Source organism: Seriola lalandi, unplaced genomic scaffold (assembly GCF_002814215.2).
Source record: "Seriola lalandi dorsalis isolate HSWRI2012SDOR001 ecotype SW California unplaced genomic scaffold, Sedor1 jcf7180002054972, whole genome shotgun sequence".
Taxonomy (NCBI): domain Eukaryota; kingdom Metazoa; phylum Chordata; class Actinopteri; order Carangiformes; family Carangidae; genus Seriola; species Seriola lalandi.
In genome coordinates, this window is record NW_019525660.1 from 3,937,732 (window position 1) to 3,961,503 (window position 23,772).

Genomic DNA, 23,772 nt, shown 5'->3' on the forward strand with positions numbered 1-23,772 from the left:
ATGAGTTAGGAGTATACAAGTGGGTGGCTATGGTGTTTTTTTTTTTTTTTTTAAAGGCATGTTATGAGAGACACCAATGGCAGATGAGTGACCATAGCCTGAGGAGCCAAGTGTGTCTTGTCTGTTTTCATGCATGTTTGCACATACCAATGTCAGTGTTGGCTTGCTTATTGAAATGAGTGAGCTGTCAAGTGAAATAGATGGCTAGCTCGAGGATATTTTTAACTAAAAACTCAGCTCTGTCCCAATTAAAGTAAATTAACAGATGCATAGTCTCAGGTATCTTTGTGAAAGCAACATATACTAGTACAACAGTTAAATAATTACTGATTACTAATGACTCTTTGGTGCCTAAACAGCAGAAAAAAAACTGCATTTATTTAATCACTAATTGTCATACCCTTAAATCTTAATTCCCATAGTCTTGGAAACATGAATTTTGACTGAAAAAGTAAATACAAACATGTACCATTTCAACATATTGTTACAGGTGAATTACATGCTTTGTAATGTCAAGTAAACCAAACCAGACTACATTCACAGGAACAAGGAGATTCTGGAGGCAGGGGAAGGAGATGACTTGTGTGAGTGCACTAGATAGGGGAGATGCTCAGTGATGGGGGTGTGGTGATCATAATAGCCTGCAGAGGTTGACTCATGCCTCTAACCTCATTCACAACTTCAAAGTTGCACCTTATCACATAGCCTTACCTATTTCACCTGACACCTTTAAGGGACACACTTCACTTGACATTTCTAGATCTAAGAGACCCGAAACCTTACTTGACTTATTGAGTGGCCTGAGATTTGCAAAATACAGGGCCAAGAAATGGAACAATCATAGAGTACTAAGTAAGATGATGTACAAAATAGGATTAAGACTCACAGCTGTCTTACAAATCAACACTATAAAAATCACCTATAAATGAAGCAAAATCAAAACTGACTGACTTTTAATTACATGTATCACTCTGCTTTACAGGTGTTCTATTTACCTTTAATTAGCGTTACATTAAAAGTCGGTATTTATCTTAGATTGGAACAAATTTTGCAAAAATGAATTTATTTCCAGAAATAACATTTGAATTAAATGATGTATGGTCGTCAGAAGAGGATGTAGGGAAGGAAAGAAGCGTGGATAATTGAGCGCACACCTCCAGGTGCGCTCATATGACATCGTCAGGTCAGAACAATGTTTATGTGTTGCTTGGCAACAGTCCAGTGCCAGTCCAGTTGCGGAACTATTTGTGTTGGCATATAAAAATAAATAAATAATAATAATAATAATAATAATAATAACAATAATAAATACAATAAATAAATGATGAAATAAACAAACAAATCGTATTACTATTAACTAATAAGGCGCTTGTAGAACTGTTTAGAAAAGCAACGTCACACTCGAGGTGGTGATGTTGTACTGAATATCAGCACGGCTGTGATTCGGTCATTAGAAGAGGATCACTCCCTCTCGTTTGATTTTGCTTATATATTAAGTATAATAACATCAATTAATGCAGTAACTTCAAGTAGCCATTACCAAGGTGAAAGCCCAAGGGTGGTTTCTCGTAAATAGCCATGATGCAAGGAGCTAAAGTATGGTTTGTGTAAAGTGCAGTGTTGACTGGGTCTGGTTCACAGGAGCAATAAAAGAGATGTTATGTTTAAGATTTTTTTTTTTAAGTTTGTGTGACAATTCTCTGAGAGTTGAGAGACCCCCTTTTGATAATATTTTTATTATACAGTACAGCGTTCATGGTTATTCTGATTGCTTTCAGTTGCATTTCTCTACAGAATTACAGGTCAGGAGTGGCTTGAACTTCAGCAGTTAGTTTTAGCATTCTGGGTATATTAAAGCTCAACAGGATCACTTTACCTGCAAGCCAATGTGGCTTACAGATACACTACTTTAAATAATAGAGCCACAGTTAGTGCTGTTTAAACCTTTCATATATTTTTGTTAAAAAATGTATCTATCATGTTTGTGTATTTTCATTTTCAGAAAAATTGCACATTTTTGAGGAATGGTGGCTGGTGGATTAACAACAGCATCGAGGTCAACTGGCTGGTGAGGTACATTTTACTATAGATATCCATTTCCAAACATCTTAGTTTTTGAGTCTTTTCCTCACTCTGTATGTTAGTCACTCTTTGTTCTCATCTTTTCTCCGACTCTCCCTTTCCCCTGCTGTTATTTAGCTTTCTGTTATGTTCCCATTTGTAGCTCAAGAGCTCCCTCTGTGAGAGATTCAGTTGCCAGACAGAGGGAACTCTTTACATGGGCATATTTACACAAATCCTACCAATGTTAATTCATTTAAATACCTCTTTTTTTTAGTCAGGGCTGATGAGTTTTACTCTTCCTATACAGTTACTAAATAAGATAGCTTTAAAAAAAAAAATTCTAAATGCTTGTTTCAACTAAATCAACAGGGGGATGATTTGTTCAGCAACATTTTCTAGTGCTTTTGTAAATATACAAACAAACGAACAAACAAACGATTAAATAGAAAAGAAATGCTATATAGTGCAAAGACATCAACAGAGAATATTTTAACTGCATTTCTTCATTGCCAAAAACTTATAATGTAAGATTTCAGCTATATATTCAGTAAGACTATAAATGACAAGACATGCACACAACACAATGAGGTCCATTACTGTTCATCTCATTGTTGTATGTAAAGTTGAAACATAATTTGTGACCCTGCTCTCAGTTAAGCACTGTGGTCTTCAAAGAGAACTGATACATATATTAGGATTAGTTCTACCTTAAACAGAGAGCTAAACATCATTGATCGCACATGGACAAATTTGTTTCTTTATTACTTAATTCGGTAACATGTGTCTGTTCAAATCACCACATGTATCCCCGCAAATATTTCAGAAATTAGATTTCCTAATGCTTAACTGTCTGCACATGTGTGGTGGTGCATGACTCATGAGAAGAGTGTGAGTGTGGGTGACACTAAAGCACCGTGTTTGCCTCCCTTTCCTCTTTTTGTTGATGAATAGATATATAGATGTTTGTCCCCTCAGTCACCACATATGATTCTAATAATACCCGCATGGTAATACACTAGATAGGTTATCATTCAGCATGTGTCAATGATACACATGGATGGAGACTTTCTTTTGTGTCTTTTTTTATTCTTATTTATTTTTAAAGGGAATTTAATCTGTTTGTGTTCTGGGGTCATCTACATGTTTGGTAAATATGAATGATCGTATTGTGAGTCATTAAGGAATGGTTCAACATTTTGGGATATGAGTTTACACATGTTGAGATTTAGAGAGCAGAAAAATAGGTCTTAACCTTGTTTTCTTGTTTTTAATATAAGTTTAGAAAAGTTAAAATTCATGTCCCTTCTGCTGACAGTTTATCTCAGGTCATGACCCCCAAGCAACCAGACCACCCCGCAGTCCAGTGTTTCAACAATGAGGAATGTCAGCCGTTAATCACTCTGTTTGATTTACACCATCCATCCATGGAGACGGCAATCCTTTACATTTTCCTAGCATCGCTCTGTGAACTCTGGCAATCATGCCAATTGCTGCCATCGCTATCCCTGATTATTGACGAGATTTATGTGGAAATCATGTATTCACTGGAGGACAAAAGACAGCCAGACTCTTCTTGATTGGCTTTAAGCTGAGCAGTCGTACTGAAGCTGCTTATGTGCTGAAAAAGAATCCAGTTAGATATTTGCAGCAACTATACAAACATGATCTAGCATCTCGCACACCAATTAACAGAAGTCAACCTGCGACCCTGGGATGCAAACTCAACTTTACATGCAGTGCTGTGTGAAAGGTGCTTAATCCATGGACAAATCTGTAAAAATCTGAATATTTAAAGTGAAATTTCTGTATTAATTCCTTTAACTCATCAACTTCAACACAACTCTATATCTCTAAAGTTCTCTAGGTTCTTCACTTTAAAATTATCTTTAGGAAAAGAAAGTATGTACAGTATATTTCAACGACTTGCTAATAAATATGTAGATAGTTTCTAAAAAATGAGCACACATTCAGCTTACATACACTTGTTCCACTTCTGGATGTAGCTGTGTTGTGACCTACATGTAACTGCCTAAATAAGGATTTCCTGTGTCCCTATATCACATTAATAAAGTAGATGCGGAGAGATTCATATCCCTTACACGGCGAGAAAGGTCAGATCAATTCTCCCACCAACCAAATCTGTCTTCATTTAGCAGCCACCATAGAAAGACTTCACAGAACATAACATCTCTTTTAGAAACATATGTTTAGGTAAGTGTACAATCATGAAGTAGTTAAGCATAGATGTGTTCAGTATTCATTTGGCTTGAGTGTCTGCATGTCTTTTGTTTTCCATCCACATGAGACAAGGAGACTCGGTAGGCACGACTGCCAAGCCATAAACACAGCCCCTATCCACCTCAGGCAATAGATGTGTATAAGAGACAGCACACACACACACACAGAATCTGAGTACAGCATCGGGAGCGATCCAGAACTCTGATGTTAGCAGCATGACCAAAACACATGGGTAAAAAAACTGAAGCAATTGACTGGCTTTTACTGGAACAATATGCAGTGAAAAACAGCTTGTATTAATGAAAATATGAAGAAAAAAAACACCCTGAAAATTGGGATAGGAATCAAGAACCATCACTATTTGAGAACTCACTTCAAATTGTCCATCGTAATCGTATGCCTTGGAGATGATCAATTCCTTTTATCAATGCTGGCATGTTTTTCTGACAGTTGTACATTGCAAAACAATAACATCAAACTCATCTGCGCTGTTTGAAAAGGGAGCAAGCTTGGGGTTTGCTCATGCAACCGTGAAACAATCAAACAATTTTCTAATTGCTATTGTGTCTACGCCAGTACATATTGCAAAGATACTAAGATTAAACTGTTTGTATCTCACCTCTAATGGCATTTAAACAACACAGCGACCATGTTGGTCAGCATACAGATTTCAAATCTTTCTGATAAAAAAGATAAGGTTGAAAAGTAAAAACTGAATATAGTCATAGTCTGTATTATGCAAATGACATATTTACAGTATTCAAACTTTACCAGCATAACCACTGAAGTAACAAAGAACAAAGCCAAAATTCAAACTCTTTTTGTCTGGACCTGTTATGGAAACTGCCTATGTGTTTGGCTCAGGTGGATTATGTCAGATCTGCTCTGTGGTCTAGGTGAATTTACAATCCTCAGTATCTATGAAAGACTTTCAACATAAACATAAACTTATCACTCAATCACACTAACTCATAAAATCATAAACTGGTTCGGCTATAGTATCTACAGCCAATTATTTTGTTTCCTCACCCAAGGACAACAAGCTTCAAATGCAAAAAAAAAAAAAAAAAAAAAAAAAAAAAAAAAAAAAAAAAAAAAAGAAAAAAAAAGAAAAAAAAAAGGTAACCTACATTAATGACAAAACAATATTGGCAATCAAAGTGTCTCTAAGTGGGTGGTGCCCCAATGTGTTCACTCAAATCACAACAATGGTACATCTGGACTTAATTTTACCTCACTTAACCTCACACTACAAAACCCCCCCCCAAAAAAATAAAAAATAAAATGTTTTGTCTGTTAACTCAACACAATGTGGACTGAGACAAGGCCTCTGTTTATGGCCAGTTAAGAATGGAGTGTTTCCCCATTACGGCAGTAGAACTGCAAGAGACATACAGTACTCGGGTGTTTGTGTTGTTATCTTGTAGCCAGAGGTAGCTTCACTGTGTGCTCCCATTTAGCTATTACTTAGGGGTAGTAGTTTTGTAGCTTGCAGCCAATCAGCCTATTGTAATAACCAACAGCTTTGGGCTTTGCTGAAAGCTGTGTCTGCTCTGAATGTACAGTACTACTCCATGAATATAAGTCAACAAGCAAATGAAATTTTAACCTTCACAGTACCAGGAAGACTGTATGTTTACGAAACAAAGCCTGGGGGGGGATCATCATTACAAAATGATTTAAGTCACTGGGGAGACTATTTTCTGGAGGCTAATTTAAGGTGGACTTTTTTGGACTTAAACCACATTTAGACAATGTTTCTCAAAGGTGTCTGGTTTGAACTGTGAAAAGTAGATATATTTAGAGTTTAAATAAAAGTTGATGCTCTATGAGACTGTGAACTAAACAAATTTGAGGTCAAATAAGGACATGCTTAAGATGCATGTGTGAAAAGATCTTCTTCCGACTATTTAAGTAGCCTTTGGTTCGTCAGGCCATGTTGATTGTGGAATAAGGATTTAGGCCTTCAGAAGCCAGTACCATCTTACTAGAGAAAGACAAGCAATACCACTAATGAAAAACTGTTCTTGGTGATTGTCTGTGTCTTTATAAACCCATATGAAGCAGATTGTAAAATAGGCAAACCTAAAGTAGAAGTGTGGAACATTATTACTGAAGAGTTTTGACTTTTCATATAGGAAAATGGGTACAGAAGGGAAAATTACTATGTTATTACACTGTAAAGGCTCTTTCCATTGTGGTCACGGATATGTGGCTTTTTTCTGTCAATTGTTGACTGCAGGTGGTCAGCACTTGAAGGTAAAGTGGGACAAGAGGAAGTAAAAAAAAAAAGGCAACTATGGACCTGACTGGGGGATGTGCTTAATGTCCATCCTGCTTCATATCCACACAGTCAAATTCAGACACACTCTGTAAATGGCTTGTAACTGCTAGCAGCGACTCTCAGAGGTGGATATTTTTTTCTAAGCATTTCTGGAAAAAAAATTGGCAGGTTTAGCTTTGGATAACCCTTTTCCCTTATACCAAAGAGTGGAAGCCTATGTCAGTAACGTGAGCCAAGGAACAGCCAGCATCTAACCACATTCTGGAAATCTATGAGGCATGCTTGAAAAGAACTGGTACTATTCTTTTCTGCACTTGATTAACTCAACTTGGAAACATAGCTCAGGGGCAGAAAAAGGGATTATCATTGTCATCCTCAAAGAAGGAAGCTTTAAATGTGCCCATAAAATTACTGGAGTCATTGTCATTTCCTGCTAATGGGCCTGCCTGATTAGCTAGAAGGCTATTGTCCACCTTCTACATGAACAGGTGCACAGTATTTAGCTGGTCATCTCAGATAACGACTGGTGCATTAGAGTTAGCACGCTCCACTGAGTATGTGGTGGTTCACAACATGAGGTCCTCATAAGAGAGGGTATCCTGGAACAGAGATTCTTAAGACTAAGCCATAAGCCAGGTCACACAAGCTGGGTGAGACTCTGCATTTTCAAGTCCAAGGCAGACCAAATACACTGTATGAGCATCCTCTGCCAAGGTTTTACACTCACAGGAGCACTCTACCAGTGGCAAATTATCTCTGGTGGTGGAAGAAGAAGGCTTGGCAGAGGACAGTCAGTGACAATAAAACTATTTTGCTGCTGTGTCTTCAGTGCTCCCATATGACTAAAAGAATATCTACCGGATGTGATTAGCGTCTCTGACAGTCCATATACAAAATGTGTGGTCTATTGTCTCTCGATCAGAGTGAACTGGTCAAAACTGGATTGACAGCTGCTGGCTGTACTACTGTAGTCATAAAAATGATAAATATTTGGATACAAGTTAATCAATAAATAAAATGTAATTCCAGTTAGCAGCTGGCTGCTGTGATCGCTGAAACGTACAAGTCACTATGGTGAGAAGAACAGGAGAAGCGTTTAGATGATTCTATTTAAAAAAGAAACAAAACAAGCTCATTGTGACTAAATCTTAACATAATACCATATAATAGGGAATAATATCCCGCCTCTTCACACAGGCCTCCCAACTGCATGCCAGTCATGGCTGGTGTAGTGACAGGGATACGTCTGTGTAGAGGCTCACAATGAAATACAGTGCAAACCATTTAAAAAGCATTACATCCAAAACTTTACCTCTTGAATATGAACAAAAAAAAATGAACCAAGGCAAAGCAGGATAGAAAGCAGAAAAATTGAGGCAGAGGCCTCTCCAGGTGAAACGAAGTGTACAGGGGAAGCTGGAAACAATAATGGGCTGACATGAAATATAATCCCCTCTGTCTGCGATTTTATTGGCAGCTCCTCCAAAGAATGGTGGCTCCCCTATTATGACTTAACACATCAAAATCGCAGCATAGCACACACAGAAAAGGCCACCTGATGATAAACACAGCAGACATCGTCAGAGGCTTTATCTCGTGGCTGCCTGCAGCTCAACACAGGTTCAATTTGGCCCACAACAATCGATTCTGTCCCTCCTTACCTCTGCTTCAGTTGGTGGAATAAAAACAGACCTTTCTGTAAAGAGCAGGTCTCAGCTGGTATGCCATGTCAAGGCAAAGGGGAGAAAAACTAGGGACACCAATACCTGAATTGTGGTTGACCACCAAACTGGTACGCAAGTTTTTCTTGGCACTGCCTTTTGATCAATGTCACAATAGCAAAACTAATATCAACTTTAAAAATCATATATAAATAGAAAAAGAAATCAATGGATAAACATAAATGAGTTGAAGGGTGTTAAGATACTGTAGCTTTAAGCTATAAAAATCTAATTCAAATGATGCCTAGGACTTCCACTCATGTTGGGGTTAATTTATGAAATGAAGACAAACACATATAGAACTGAAATAACAGTACTAGCAAAACTGCAACTCCAAGTCTTTAATAGAGCTTGAAATACAGCTCAAAGTACTTGCTTCACAACATTTGGGCCAGTGCGTAACTCCATGGTTCTGCTGTTGCAAGCTAACACTAGCCAGCTTTCACTAACTATTTTCCCCTTTTCTGGCCACAAATACAAAAGGTTTTTCGTGTGTGAACAGGCCGCCATCTTTCGGGTAATTTTGTCCTAAAAGGTGATGCCATCGCTGGGTATCTCTATTTGTAAGAGAGCGTAATCATTTCCTGAGCTGAAAGCGAGGGGGTTGAGAATGATATCAGATTCATTACACTGAGGAAAAACACTCTGCTATGTTGGTATACAATATAGAACGCAATATAGAACCCCTTTCATGACAATTATTAATACCCTGCCCCATTTATTTGCAGTATCAACCTCACTCCAATGAAGGTTGTCCCTCTGATCAGTATGCAGGCGACCTGGCTTCAAATCCTCAATTTCACATGCAAATGTGGTGCAACTGATTTAAATAATATTTGAATATGGATCACACAGTGTGACTCCATATCACAGGGACGGAAAAAAAGACGGTGGAAAATGCAAATCATCAACATGTAAAAGAAAGGTCATAGTCAGGACCTGTTAGATTTATTTTGGAAATAAAGGTTTGGCTGCTAAATTAAACTCATTCCAAAAAGCCTGAGGACAAACGTAGAGGAGATCAGCATCATTTACATCAAAAAGGAAAACACAATATGGTCTGTACTACACAAAGGAGGAAGTTTGTGGTGTGAAGGTGGATTTGGCTAGTGTGCATGAAACAAAAATACCTGTTTTCGTCCTACATTACAAAATACGCTAAGGAAAACAGGTGAGGATAAAAAAGCTTTGGCTACAGTGAATCTTGCGCCTCAGTTACACTCACTTCGCCCACAACACTGAGCCATATCACTGTAAACACTTGAGTGAGGCAGCAAGACACCACCGCAGGTGCAATGGTTTACACACTAGTTCACAACAATATAGCTGTGATCATTTTGAAATTCACAACAGTAGGAATCAGTAATTTTCTGGAGTGGGAAGAAAAAAGAAACAGTGTTGGATGTTGAGAACAAATAGCTGGAAGATGGCTTTCATGATAGACACAGATAAGCATGGTCTTGGCAGACCCAGCAAAAACCTGAGAGCGTCATATAACTGTTGCAATACAGGCAGTGAATGCCCATGTATTGCTATATCTTTGCTCCTCTGGGGATATAAATCACGAGTGAAGGTGGAATCCTCACACATAGTGGCATGCATTAACTGAAAGGGGCACATGGGAGCCTGCTCCCCTGGGCCTAGTAAAACTCCAATGATCAGCCCTGCAATGCTTGCTTCAGGCCATGCTTTTAAATTATATATTGATGACAGCCCATGATAAAAATGACCTGATTTAGTATCCAAAATCAATTCCCACCCCCAATAATGCACAGGGGTTGGCTCGCGAAAGCTGCCCAGATTCTTATAACAGCATTTGAGCCACAGACACGTTTTCTCAAACAGTGGTCAATAGAGACAGAGAGTGTGGGAAGGAATTCAGAGAAAAACAGAGGCACTTTAGTGGAATAACCACCTAGTCGGTAAATGATCTGTTGCCTTTCGAGGTAAATAGCATGTCTGGTATGATGGGTATTTTTCTCTATGGCACGGTGTGATTTGTGTGCATAGAAGAATGGGGATGAACAGAACTATGATTTGCACAATAAATGAGAGCTCTCAACTCTTGTTCCGTGGATTTGAAAAATGTCACTAGCCTAATCTAAATTTTTCCAACAATACATGCAACCATGACAAAGGTTTGTGCCAGTCTGGACAACATTTTAGGTTTAATATTGGTGGGAAAACCTAAAATGAGAAATGAGATTTGAAATCAACCCAGCAACTTCTTTAAACATAGCTATGATGTTTGCTTCTGTTGAGAGCAATTAAGTGCGCAGGAGGCCTTGCTCTTAAGAGAATAACAGCATAGGAGGACAACGCCTCAGTGTACGGTAACACCAACACATAGACACATCATGCCTAATCTTTGAGAGACACTTAAAGCACATTTCTGCCTACATGATGCTGAGACACGAGTATCAAGTCTCCACTTTAAAGGCCGTGAAAAGGATCACACAGAAGTCAGAAGCGATTTAATATTTAGCTTCTCACCTACATAGTCAATATACATGTATTAAAGTTATTTCAGTGAAAGGCCCAGGCATGTGCAGTAAAAGACCTAGGATCTAGGAAAATAAGTGTGGTTGAGGTAAACCTTCTGTTTGGATTTTTTTCCTGTAGGCATGGTACACCTTGATTTCAAATAATTAATATAACAGTTCTTATTGCATTTATGTGTTTTTCTTAACACTTTACTGTTGTTTGACATTACCTTTACCCTGTTTTGCAAGTTTCTCTGCTACAGAAATAAAGTTATTATTATTATTAGGTTATTACAAGATGGCATTTGGATCAGGACTGAGAAGCGAAATTAAAATAATAATAACAATAATGGTGCTCAGTTCAAGAGTTTCTCTGTTTTGTCAGTCTTCAGTCTTTTCCATGAATTTTAATTAAGTCAGACAAAACCAAATCAGTCATCCTAGGATTATAAAATAAAAATTCATTTCCCACTTCTGTTAAAAAGAAGTATTATTTCTTTTCTGCCGAAAAGAAATAATACAAGTGGTTTGTGGAGGAGAACTTGGAAGAACACTTCGGGTTAATGCTAAAATGACTATTTAACAATAGTATGATACCTATTTGGCAAGCTTAGCCTTTTTAATATAGATCTCACCACTGAACCATCACATAAGCACACAACATAAATCCTGAACAGGGTGGGCATATTGTACTGTAGATTATACTCTTTCATTGAGTCAATATTACAAATCCCTGCACTTGTTATTGTAACACCTCAACACAGCCTTATCTGGAGGGTGCAGGGATCACCTCAGAGAAAACTCAATTTCCTGCTCATTTGTGCAACAATCCTCATCATTATCTTACTTATCAGAATCGCCTGACAGACATGCTATCACGAGTCTCTCCATGAAAACAACTTCAAAGTTCCCTTATGTTTAGTACAATGTCCTCTCAGTGACTGTTACAGTTCAAGAACACAGCAGATCTGTTGCTCAACAACTGCATGTCAGGTCAAAACCATTCTGTCTGCCTCACCTCATGTTACGTGCTTTTATCAATGCACATTGCATACTGTAACGTAAGCTTTGTGATACTGTCCTGAGGGAATAAAGATATAAAGCATTGTGACAATGTACTAAGCCAACCACTGGAGTTGTTGATCAGAAATACATTACCTAAGTACCTATCTGGCAGACACTGTTACAGAAGTTTTTCCAACCTGTTCATACATCACATAGTTCAGAACATGATCAGCTGCACGGATTCGCTGGGAACAGGTATCCCACCAGAACCGTTGTCTATCAAGACAACATTAACTGTAGCTATGTATTCTCACCTGCTTCATGTGAATGTTTAGCAGAAAAGCACTTGTTTCTCCAAGAAAGCAAAATACACCATTTTTGATATTTTGATATTGTATTATACTTGCAATCTCAAAGCCGAATTATATAAGTGGTTTGAGAATTTTATATCAACATTTAGATTTTTGTAATGACTCTGGATTGTCACTGGAATCCACTGTCACTGCTAAACCCAAGCTGCTTACCTGCTGTCCTCAATGAATAAGCCACTCGAACCAGTGGACTATTACTCTACATCCAAAAGATTCATTAAGTTATACACAAATTTGTAATTAAACATTATTTATGGGAAATAATGAAAGTGATAACAACTTCTCTATATATAAAAAAGTAAAATAAAAGGCATATATTGCACATGAGGTAAGAAAATATAAGTTCAATTTTGAAAGAGTTAGTTTAACTGGCCTTGAAAAAATGGGCAGAGGTGGGTGTATCTCACAAAAATAAGATCCACCTGTTGATAGAGAATTCTTGTCCATTCAAGTGAGCAACAACCAGCAGCTTGAAAGTTACCAAACCCAGGACATTTAATGATCACATGGTAATGTGAGGAGACAGGACCAGTCATTGTTAATGACTCTAAACCATGCTGTGCCCCTATGTGCCACTGGTGCATGGTGACATTCTCAAGTGCAAGGCACACTGTCTAGCTACTTATGGTCCCTTGGGAATTGCTTTGGCTGAATTCAAACACTGTAGATCATTAAACATGACTTCATACTTGACAGTGTTTGAAAGATATGAGTATATATGAAATTGTTAAAATTCAGTTTACCTTTGTGAGCTGATTTTTTTTTTTTTTTTGTTATCAACTATTGATACATTCTGAAGATACTACAATTATCTTGATCTGCAGGGGTGGATTGGTTCTAGTTAGGAGTTGGTGGAGAAAAACAGTTACATTTGAAATGGAGCTTCCTTGTTCACCTCAGCTCATGGAACACTCCCAGCATGGGAAATGGTCTACTGTGACAGGCTGAATTTCTAGGCTGGCAAACAGCATTATTCTCATTCCTGGTCCCATTGTCAGCTTTCATTGAAATCTGCTGTCACGGACTGGAGCCTGATGCTAAGCAGGGCTGCTGGCCTCCCTGCATGTGTCTATCTCTGTCTACATTCATACTGGCTGGCCAAAGTGGTGATGTAAGAAATCAGAGGTGGAGGGAAAGAGCAATGGACAGAAAGAAAAAAAAAAGAAAGAGAGAGAATAGTTGTTTTGGTCTCACAATGAACTACTCATCCACCATGAAGTGAGTAAAGAAAAAAAAAAAGGAATACAGAAAAAAGAAAACTCTCTAGAGCTCATCACTCATCCTGAGCTGGTGGAGCTAGACAGGTCTGTTTCCTGTTCCTAATATTCTTCGTGACAGACTGTCCATTTACACTGCTGGCCTCGCTGATCCTGCTCTATCACTTTCAGGGTCCAGGGATGAGTATACCTTAAACAACCAGTGGGGAAATTGTTTCAGTTTCTAGCCGCACTGACAACATTGAAATGACTAATGGTTGAGTGTACTTGATGTTTACTTGCAGGGATATAAAACATTTTTTAATATTAAGCTGAAGATCTGAATTCAGCACTTATGATGTGGCAAGTTAGATAGATAGATAGATAGATAGATAGATAGATAGATAGATAGATAGATAGATACTTTATTATGTAAACTTTAGTTTAATTCTACTAGTGTGTCAATCATCACAGTTTTTGCTTCTTTTTTTTTTGGCTTTCCACAAAATGATGTGTTGGTGTGAGGGTGATTGTTGAAGCCCGCAAACACTGTAATGAAAAAATGATTCCTGGCTTTGGTTTGCTATCTGTGTGTGCAGCAATGCACAAAATGTCCAGTCAAATCATCTGGAAATCTGGGTCTCAGGACTCCAAAGACTGTCGTTGTTTGTGTGTTAGTGAAGACTTTGCCTTCAATAATACAACTACCCTTTGCTAAATTCCTTTGATGTATAAATGATGAGTTCTCAAACACGAAAAGCTTCCGAGGAGAGTCTCCTTGGCGCTTAGACACTGAAACGGCAACCAAATGATAGATGGAAAGGTGCAGACCTAACACAAGCAGGGCACTCAAATGTAAACAAACCCACAATCATTAACAGCGCTTCAAACTTTTATGACTTGAACAACAGTGTGAAATACAACAAACAAACATAACAAAATATACACCACAAAAAAGGGCATCTATCCACACTTTTATTATTGGTAAAGCAGTTTGCTGATGTAGTTATCCTAAATAAACTGTGCTCTAACCACTGGAACTTGGTTCTTGTTTCTTTGGGTTTATTCTTTTATTAGTTTTTTTTTTCTCTCTATTCTGATATCAATCAAAGACCCAAGTATATTCTACCAGTATCAGTGGGAGTATCTAATCCTATTGATTTAGCATTGATAAGGATTTCCAAATGTTTTCTTTTGAAAGTTAGAGCTTAAAACTTGGGGAAACAGCAGACAAATAAACAGTCAAGCCAGGACACAAAAACCACAAAAATCACATTAGCTAAAAAATAACATTTTACATTAGTGCAATCATCTGACTGCTTTGTCTAATCTATGTGTCTTCTAAAACAGGAATTTTTTTTATTTCTTCAGTGTTTTGGGACATTTGGAACTAGTGACTACAGCTTTAAGTCATCTTGGGTACAGTATGACTCCACCAGCTCTGGCCGCATGGATTTGGATTTTCCTCTTTTTCTTCCTTGCAGATCCTCTCTATCTTAGTCAGATTGGGAGGAAAGCATCAGTGAGCTGCAATCTCCAGGTCTCTACACAGATTTTCAAAAGGGTATCAATCCAGGCTTTGGCTGAGCCTCTCAGGTACATACAGAGACAAAGCCACTCCACTGTTGTCTTGAGGTGTGTGCTCTTGGCTGGTAGGTGACTCTCCACCAAGGTCTGAAGTTATGTGCACTCTGGTGCAGTTTGATGAAAGCATCCCAGGGGCATGATCTTGTGGCCACTTTACTAAAGCCACATGATGAACACTGCCTGGGGTCTCTTTTGCAAAACTGTGGCTGATATTACATTAACTACATGTGCAACAAAAGATGAAAACTGGATATCTTTAAAAAATATTCTAATTTAGAAAACTGTTTTTACGTTCACCTACTTGCAATTTCCCATTTTATAAATTGCAATAAAGTTGAAATGCTGCATAATCGTGAGCCTCATATCACACCCTATTAACTCTCGCGATTAAATGGCAAATGGAATTCCCATTGAGAATATTAATATGCACCTAAATCAGATTGTCATTCAATTACTTCTAAGGGAGAATGGAAAAGTTTGACTACAAATCTAAGAAGAGAAATTTCACTGAGTGTGAAATCGATTATTTATTTATCTATTCCTGTAACGGTTGAGATGGTCTGTTGTTGGTGGCCACAGCTATGGCATTCCTACTTAGCGTAGTGGTTGCATATCACAGCAGTAGTGGAAGCTGTTAATTCAGAGAGCAGGATCATTATTGAAATTAAAAAGAAGTGGCCAGATATCCAAATTGACAACAAGAAGCTTGTTGCTGCACACTGGCAAACTAAGGGGTACACTGGTAGAGGTCAAGGGACATGGGTGATATGACAACTCACTTTCTCAAGGAGGAAGTGTGCCTGTAATTGGAGAATGCAGCATCAGTGGGGTTGTTACCCTCAAGAGAGAAAGACCTGGCATTAAGCCACAGAACCAGGCAAGCAGGCCTTTCCTTTCTTGTGTACATAGGAGCACGTTAATTTATACACGTTGTGGGCAATCCGTCTGGATGTTGAATTTAATATATGTATTTATTAGGGAGGGAAATTTCACAACAGTTCCTTCAACACACCAGCCACACATCCAGTAAGACTAGCTGACGTCATGGCGTTAGCTTACGGGGATCTTAATAAACTAATAAACCACACTCATTCCCTCTCTTACATATTTATACATGTGCATAGGCCAGGTTTCTCACATACCACATTTTACTAAAGCAAGACAAAAGAAAAAAAAAAAAAAAAAAAAAAAAAAAAAAAAAGAAATACTACTAAACTACTACTGATACTGACACTAAACATATCAGAAAGTGGCGTACTAATCTTTCAGCATAAATTATATGGTAAAACACTGATAAGTATCATATTAGATATTGAATCAAATGAATCTTTCTTATGTTAACTGGTTGCTACTAGGATTTATGTTTCCATTTAAAGGTTTCCGAAACTATCGTCACTGCCACTAGACCACCAGCATCTCAGAACAATACAAATGCGTCGTCAACCACACCTCCGGCCTTCCTTCGGCCAAAACCCAGAGTCAGCTCCGAGTCAGGCTGGAGCCCTTTAGCCACTTGTAAGGCTCTGCATCTTGGAAAAGTATTGGCCGTATGATCAGACAGGGAAAGAAATTCAGCCTTGGTCCAGCGAGACTGTGTGGCTGCACAAATGACACTGACGGACTATTGCAAATTCAACTTGGTTTTCCATGCATACAGCCCTAGTCTAATAGAATAAAACTACTGACGTGTGTGCACCATATGTATGTCATGTCTCCTATGTATTTTTTTTTTCTCATCATTTCCTCTCTCATCAATTTTTAAATTGTGAGTCAACACACGTAAGCTGGAAAATAAATCATTGAGCGATTGCCTCAGTGCAAAGTAAAAAACTTGACATGAAATCTTGAGTTTCAGTCAAAAACAAACAAAAAAAACAACAACAAAAAAAAAAACATATTTTTAGCACAAAAACTGATATGTCTGCATCCATTGCAGTAGCACTGAAATGTTTGGCTTGAATTAATGCCATTCTTCCTCAAGCTTCAACAGCTGATTTTAGTGAGCTCTCTAGACTGGCATGAGGGAATATCCTCTCAACCCCATGATTCCCTGCAACTCCATTGAAACCAAAAGACAAATGATCCCCTCTGTGTTCCACCCCATCCAGAAAGGCATTTTGTCTACGTAATACAGAGCCAAGTACTGTTAGGAGTTTAAATGGGAAATGGGCACTGCTTTATTATGCTGCAGTGCCTTGAAATGAATGTGGATAATAGATATATTCACAGCGGTATTAATATCCTCAGAGTTCATCTTTTTTTTCCTTCCCTCGTTCTCCATTTTCTCTCTTACAGGCTCCAAAGTATTTTGCCCTTGGCTATGCCTTATACTAAATAGATTTATGAGAACATTTGTGTCATATTTCCTCTTCTCCCGGATTGTCACGACAGATTGTCACTGCACCACTGATTGAGTGGAATCACCACACAGACTTAGTTCCCATTGTCAGGCCCCACATATTCATCTCTGGGGGGCATTTAACAAGGCAAATTGGCCAATCACACTTCTCTCAAGGCTTTGCCATACTATTAAGATGAGGTCAGGGGTATGAAAATAGTGCAATCTATGGCTACATTCCAAATAATTATAGTCTTAATATGCAATAGTATTTTTATGGATGAATGCATCTATTTTATCTATACAGTACTCACAGTATATGTTCTGTATTGCCTACACACAATTAAGTGGTATGTCATCCTAGAAGAGTGAGTCAGGAAGATACAAAGAGAAAATAATTGTCTTGCAGATGAGAAGTTGATGGGAAATGTATTTACATTGTTATGATCTGATCAGTAGCATTCATTTATACATTCATCACCATGAAACTAACACTATTATTTTGGTAGAATTCGATAGCTGCCTCATTTGAGCTATTGACAAGCACTTACAGCTACAACTCACTTAAGCTGTAATTGTTAAATGCTAACAAAATGATTTGGTTTCTATATATTTACTAAGAATGTGGAAATAAAATTCAAGTGTCATGTTTAATCTTTTTAGGAAGGCCAATGAAAGAAACACAATGACAAAACAAAATTTGCAGGGGATGAGAAAGGTAGGGGAATAGAGGCTAAAGTGGAAATGACATAAAACTTTTGCTCTTTGAAAGTTTGAGATTGAAATTGTGAGCAGAGTCTTCTGTTTATTTAACTGTATGATTTAACTGTATGACCAGTTGAAAAAGAAACAAAAACTGACTCATAAAAGTTAAAAACATAATTCACATGAAATTACATTACAGTAAATGCTGACTGAAACAGTAATGGGGGGGGAGAGAATCAGTAAACATAGTAATGAGTTATCACTGTTTTGTCAGAAATTAGCTGTCAATTTCCTTTGGAATGTTAATTAGATATGTGACACTAGTTTGGTAAAAGACTGTCAGCAACAATGTTTTACCTGAGCCCATTTAAGGATAAACTAAAATGACATATGAAAACATAATATAACGGGAACGGGTTAGATGGCACATCTATATAAAAAGTGAGTCAATGATAACATCCAGGATTGAGAAAATGTCATTTCTCCTTTATATACCGTAATGCAGCTAATGCTTTCCTAGCCCCTTTCAGCTACCCAGACCTCCTTCAAATCCTTCACCCTTCAAAGTGATTTATCAGTGAAGATCCAAAATGACATGGTGGCAGGAGAGGCTACCAATCCCCTGCTCAGAGAGAGATGGAGCTCACAGTGAAATATGGAGTAGTTTGGATACAAAACCAATAATAAAGGGGATGATTGGTCTCATAAGGGGAGGCAACAAGTTAAATTTGCTGAAGGATCTTTCTGACAACAGGGCAATCTGTACAGCACTTGATGAATTATTCCTGCACAGGAATTGATTTCTGTATCTACAAGAGATATCAAAAACAAAAACAAGTCATCTGCTTCAATGCAAGGGACTAGGTGTTCATTGTCAACATAGGGATAATTGCCATTCTAAAACTAGTTACCAATAACCTAATTACAGGTTTTCTGCAGCTTTCAGCAAGTTCAATTTAAGACTTTTTAAGACCTTTTAAAGACCATTATGAATGCAATTTAAGACCTATATCACATCCACACTGACAAAAAAATTACAAAGGATATGAAAGTAGATCAGAGTCCCAGAATCACTTGTAGAGTGAATTGCATTGGGGACTGGACTTTGGTGATGCTCCAAATGTGAATGCAAAACAATATTGGGTGATGGCAGGCATGTGCTGGTGGCTTTTTATGATACCTTTATGTATTTCTGACTTTCCATGTGACTCTAATGCCTTCCTAATAGGAGTTCCTAATTTGACTGTTTTCTTCCACAGGGTGCAACAGGCTCCTAATTGGTCATTTTCAACAGGGTTCAACCAAGCACTAAATGTTTATAACTTATTACTTATAGAAGGAGCTATTTTTTTCAGATGCCATGTTAGCCCACACACATTGTGACACAACAGCTGGGTGTCATCAGATAAATTCTGCGTGGGCTGCACAGCTTGCGTTATTGGTTATTGATTTCATGTTGGTTTCATTTTGTAGTTTTGTAGTTTTGTTTGTTGTAATGCAACTTCATAAAAGTGACGTTAGCTTGATAATCCAATCAATTTTAAGACCTGTCAAAATCTTATTTATTTTATATTTTTTTATATTTTATATTTTCAGACATTACAGGACTAAAATTCAGATAATTAGATTTTACACTTTTTAAAGACCTGCGTAAACCTTGTATTTAATTCAGTACTATAGTATACATTATTACTACTTGACTGTTTATATATCTTTATTAAACCATAATTGTTTCATTTTAACAATAGTAAAAATCTGTAGCATTGGTGTCAAGACTAAACTCTCAACAGCAGTCAGTATCAACCTTAAAGGTTGCACTATGACAACAAATATAATTCAATAAGCTGCTTGTGATACATCTCTCCATCAGTCCTTTACAAGGATTCTCAGTCTGAAAAGTGCCTCTGCAGTAGCTCTTCACTGTCTGGAGAAAAACTGTTACTGTAGATACTAGTGAAAAATACTGTCAAGATATTGTCCTTGTGTGTTGTTCAGGTTGCAATGATTTTACCAGCATTCTTCAATCAATGGTTTTGAAAGAAAAAATAGAGCAGCATTTTTTTCACTTTCACAGAGCAAATGGAACTTTGTTTTCCTTCTGGAGAATAAAACATTTACATAAACATTAACACCCAAAACATTAACAGAAAATGATTAATTCTGAAATTATAAATTCACCACATTACCCATATGTGAGTGATGCTCTATGGTTTATGCATTTGAAGAACTCTAATTCACAAATACCTCATGGTTCTTTTCCTAGTTTTAAAGGGAATGCATTTTACTGCTGCTATTTGTTTTTGTTTTCTTGTAAAAAAAAAAAAGCCTGCACAGTTATCTAAATACACTGGAGGCTGATTTGAAAATTACGATCACAGTCAGATTAATCTCTATATACATAAAAACAATTAGAATGTATTCAACACATGATCAAAGAATCTGCAGTATAGGAGCCATCACAGAAAACAAAGTGTTTAGCAATGGAAACAATAATATATGGTGATGTATGGACCAAAAAATAATCACTTGCTCCTCAGTCTATGACCAAACTTTTCACCATATTTCATTGAAATACTCCAAAAAAACACATGAAACTAATAAACGATCAAAATAATAACCTCCTTGATGGAGGTGATTAAGATGGGATGGTATTGTCACTGCCAAGGCGACCAGAGGCAAAGTGCTGCTCTATAATATACTGAGCAGCGCCTCATTATATTCATTTGGAACACCCCTTTGTCCATTGCGACTTACAATACAGGAGTGGTCCAGGACAACAGAATAATAATTATAATAATACTATAATACTATATAATAATTACTATAATGTTTTCCTACATTTTTTAAATAATATTAAGAAGAAAACCTAAAATGCCTGGAACAAAGAACTGATTGATTGCATGCTAATTATCTTTGTGAAATAAAGTTAACATCTACTAAACAAGTATTCATTCTCATTTAATGATTATATGTAATATGAATGCTATAGGGCTCCCGTGTTACACAAACTTTGTTCACAAAATGTTACTTCCTTTACGCTACACAGCAGTGTGAGAAAAGAGTAAAAAGAAAAAATCAAGTAAATTAAATAACCTATTCAATTGCTAAAAGTGAAATGAAAGAAAATACTTTTTGACACATTTTACACAAGTAGGTATTCATTTCATTTCCATGCAATAAATATCTGAGCTGCTAAAAATTGAATGAATATCACAACATAGTTCTTTTACAAATATTTCATACACAATTATTTTCATATTCAATTGAAGCAATGTTTCAACAGCAGATGGTTTAAAAAAGCACAGCCCTTCCCCTTGTGCAGATCTTGTGTAGAACATCTGCAGATTGCTGCCCCTGCCTCCTTACATAATCATGTGAAATTTAATCAAAACTGACCTTAATACAGATAGTCTTTGATAATGGCTGAATCCTAGGAGAGAAGGAAGCTCTCCTAAGGGAACTTCTCTACGTGCTGGACTTAGTTATTGTTAACCTCTAGCTCCATCAGGCCACTATCTGCTCCTAGGCAAGTCTATGGGCATACAGATTTCTGATGTAATAAAATATGCAATCATCTGTTTTTGGCTAACCTAGGTTTTTAAAAGGAAAAAAAAGACATTTCCTTTATACAGTGTTTAAATTTAATTTTTAAAATAAAAATAAAGAGGTAATGCCAGGACTTTAAATTGCAATTAACTACTCCCCGCTGTATTGTTGAGATGTAAAATACACACTCAAATACACCGAACGCACGCACGCACGCACGCACGCACGCACGCACGCACGCACGCACGCACGCACGCACACACACACACACACACGCACACGCACAGTGGTCAAAACAGGGAGAATATCAGTGGTGATGTTTTAGTCAAGCATAAACAATTGCTTTAATACTGCCGTTAATTGTGCCAGCGATCAATTTCATATTAACAGATACTTAGGAAGGTAGTAATAGATATCTGCATTAATTCAGACTAAAAGCACTAAAACAGGCTTTTATTGCTACTTGTAGCCATTATCACTAAATGCTGTAGTAGGCCACTGAGCAAAAAATCATCAGTGATGCAATTAAGAATAATTAAATAATTAAGAATCAAACATATGCACAAATTTGGTTGTTGGTGAAAGTGGTGAAATAACAGCTGTGTCAAGATCAAGAAAATAGCAAGGTGACAATCTGTTTCTTAGAGAAATTGTGCACTGGAGGAGTGAAAGTCTGACGCAGGCAATCAAGGCAGGACAAATTATGATTTTCTAGGGCAATTATTCAGGCCTGATTGCATTTATCAATGAGGTATATTAATTGTACAACTTTCAACCATTGTAGATGGCCGTTTGATTACATTTGAATCCCACCACATCACTGTCAGTGTGCCTTTATCTCAACCCCCCAATAGCCTCTGACAATCAACAATCATACACAAGCTTTACACAGGTCTGTTCACATGAGATTTACCCAACAAGAATGCACAACGATATGGTTTATTCCTTCACCAAAGGGAGGATAAAGGTTTTAACTATGCTACTTTATGACTTGTGTGTCGTTTGTTTGGTTTTAAATTACTTTACCAGTCTATCTAGTATAAACATTTATTATTTTTAATATGAACTCCATGGTAGCCATGGTAACAGCTATTTGGTATCTGAATAAACAATAATGATTTTTCAAACTATGGCTAGTTATCTTAATAAATAATCAGTCAGCACTGCACTCTTTAAAACAGGCATACAGATTGATTGAGAAAAACAGTCTAACCAATGAAGTCACTCAGCAAGAGTAGTAGTAGTAGAAAGACACGCACGTTCAGCAGAAATAAAAGAAACTGCCATCAGACAAGGCAATCATGCATAAGTGGTATTTGACCGCATCTTAGGAATGTACAGTGTACAAAGGCAGCTTTATTTAATTTTTCTTTAGTCAGGATACAAAAAGCTTGTAAAGGATCTGGTGATAGTGGTAAATAATTCAGTGACGCTCTACTGTTAAACAGGCAGTAAAAGCTTTCCAAAGACAAAGACAATCTCTATGTTCCTTTGTGATCTGCCTTAAAGTAAATCTAATGAAATGGATTTTTGGAAGCTTATGAGATTTCGCCTTTCCTTATTTCCCTAGCCTAAAAATGCCAGAGGAATAAAAGGAATAAAAGATGAGTGTGACAAAGAAAGAGTCCATTAATAGTTCAGAGAAAAGAAAGAAAGAAAGTAGAGATTGTGCAAAATTTTCTAAAACAAGACAACTGACCTATTTAAAAGTGGGGACCTCTGTGACATCAGTAAATGTGTTACCACTTTCAACGTCTCAAAATGTCACTGTTGAAAATCCTGTTTAATTGTATGTGATGATTAATGAAACAAGTGAAGCGTGGTGAGCCCGAAGTAAACTTTTTCTTTGGCATCCCAATCTCTTAGATAGTTCCTGAGGGTTTTTTACAAGAGGCATTTATTTACTGGCCTCAGTCAATTAACTGGATTCTGCTTGAATTATTCATTTCCATCAAATGAAAAATTTGATGTAATTCAAAATTTGTACATATAGACATCTATATATATATATACAGAGCACGAAGACTATTCAGTCCACTTACACAATGGCTGGCAGCCTCAGTCAAGTGCATAATTAGCTGAATTAGATTAAATAACCAATTATGAGACTAACAAAGTAAATAAGCCTGCAGGGATTCCACCAAATGCTTGAGAATAGAATTAGAGTGGAATTAGTTTATTGACAGGCTGAATGACAGTGTGGTCAGACAAACAGCTCTATTTTTGTCACAAAG

At 37.2% G+C, this 23,772-nt stretch overlaps 1 protein-coding gene across 6 annotated transcripts in view; it reads right to left on the reverse strand.

Annotated features, from left to right (window-relative positions):
• Window positions 1–23,772, reverse strand: part of diaph2 (diaphanous-related formin 2) — a 370,496-nt gene that overhangs the window by 112,925 nt on the left and 233,799 nt on the right. The gene's annotated exons all lie outside the window — the stretch shown is intronic.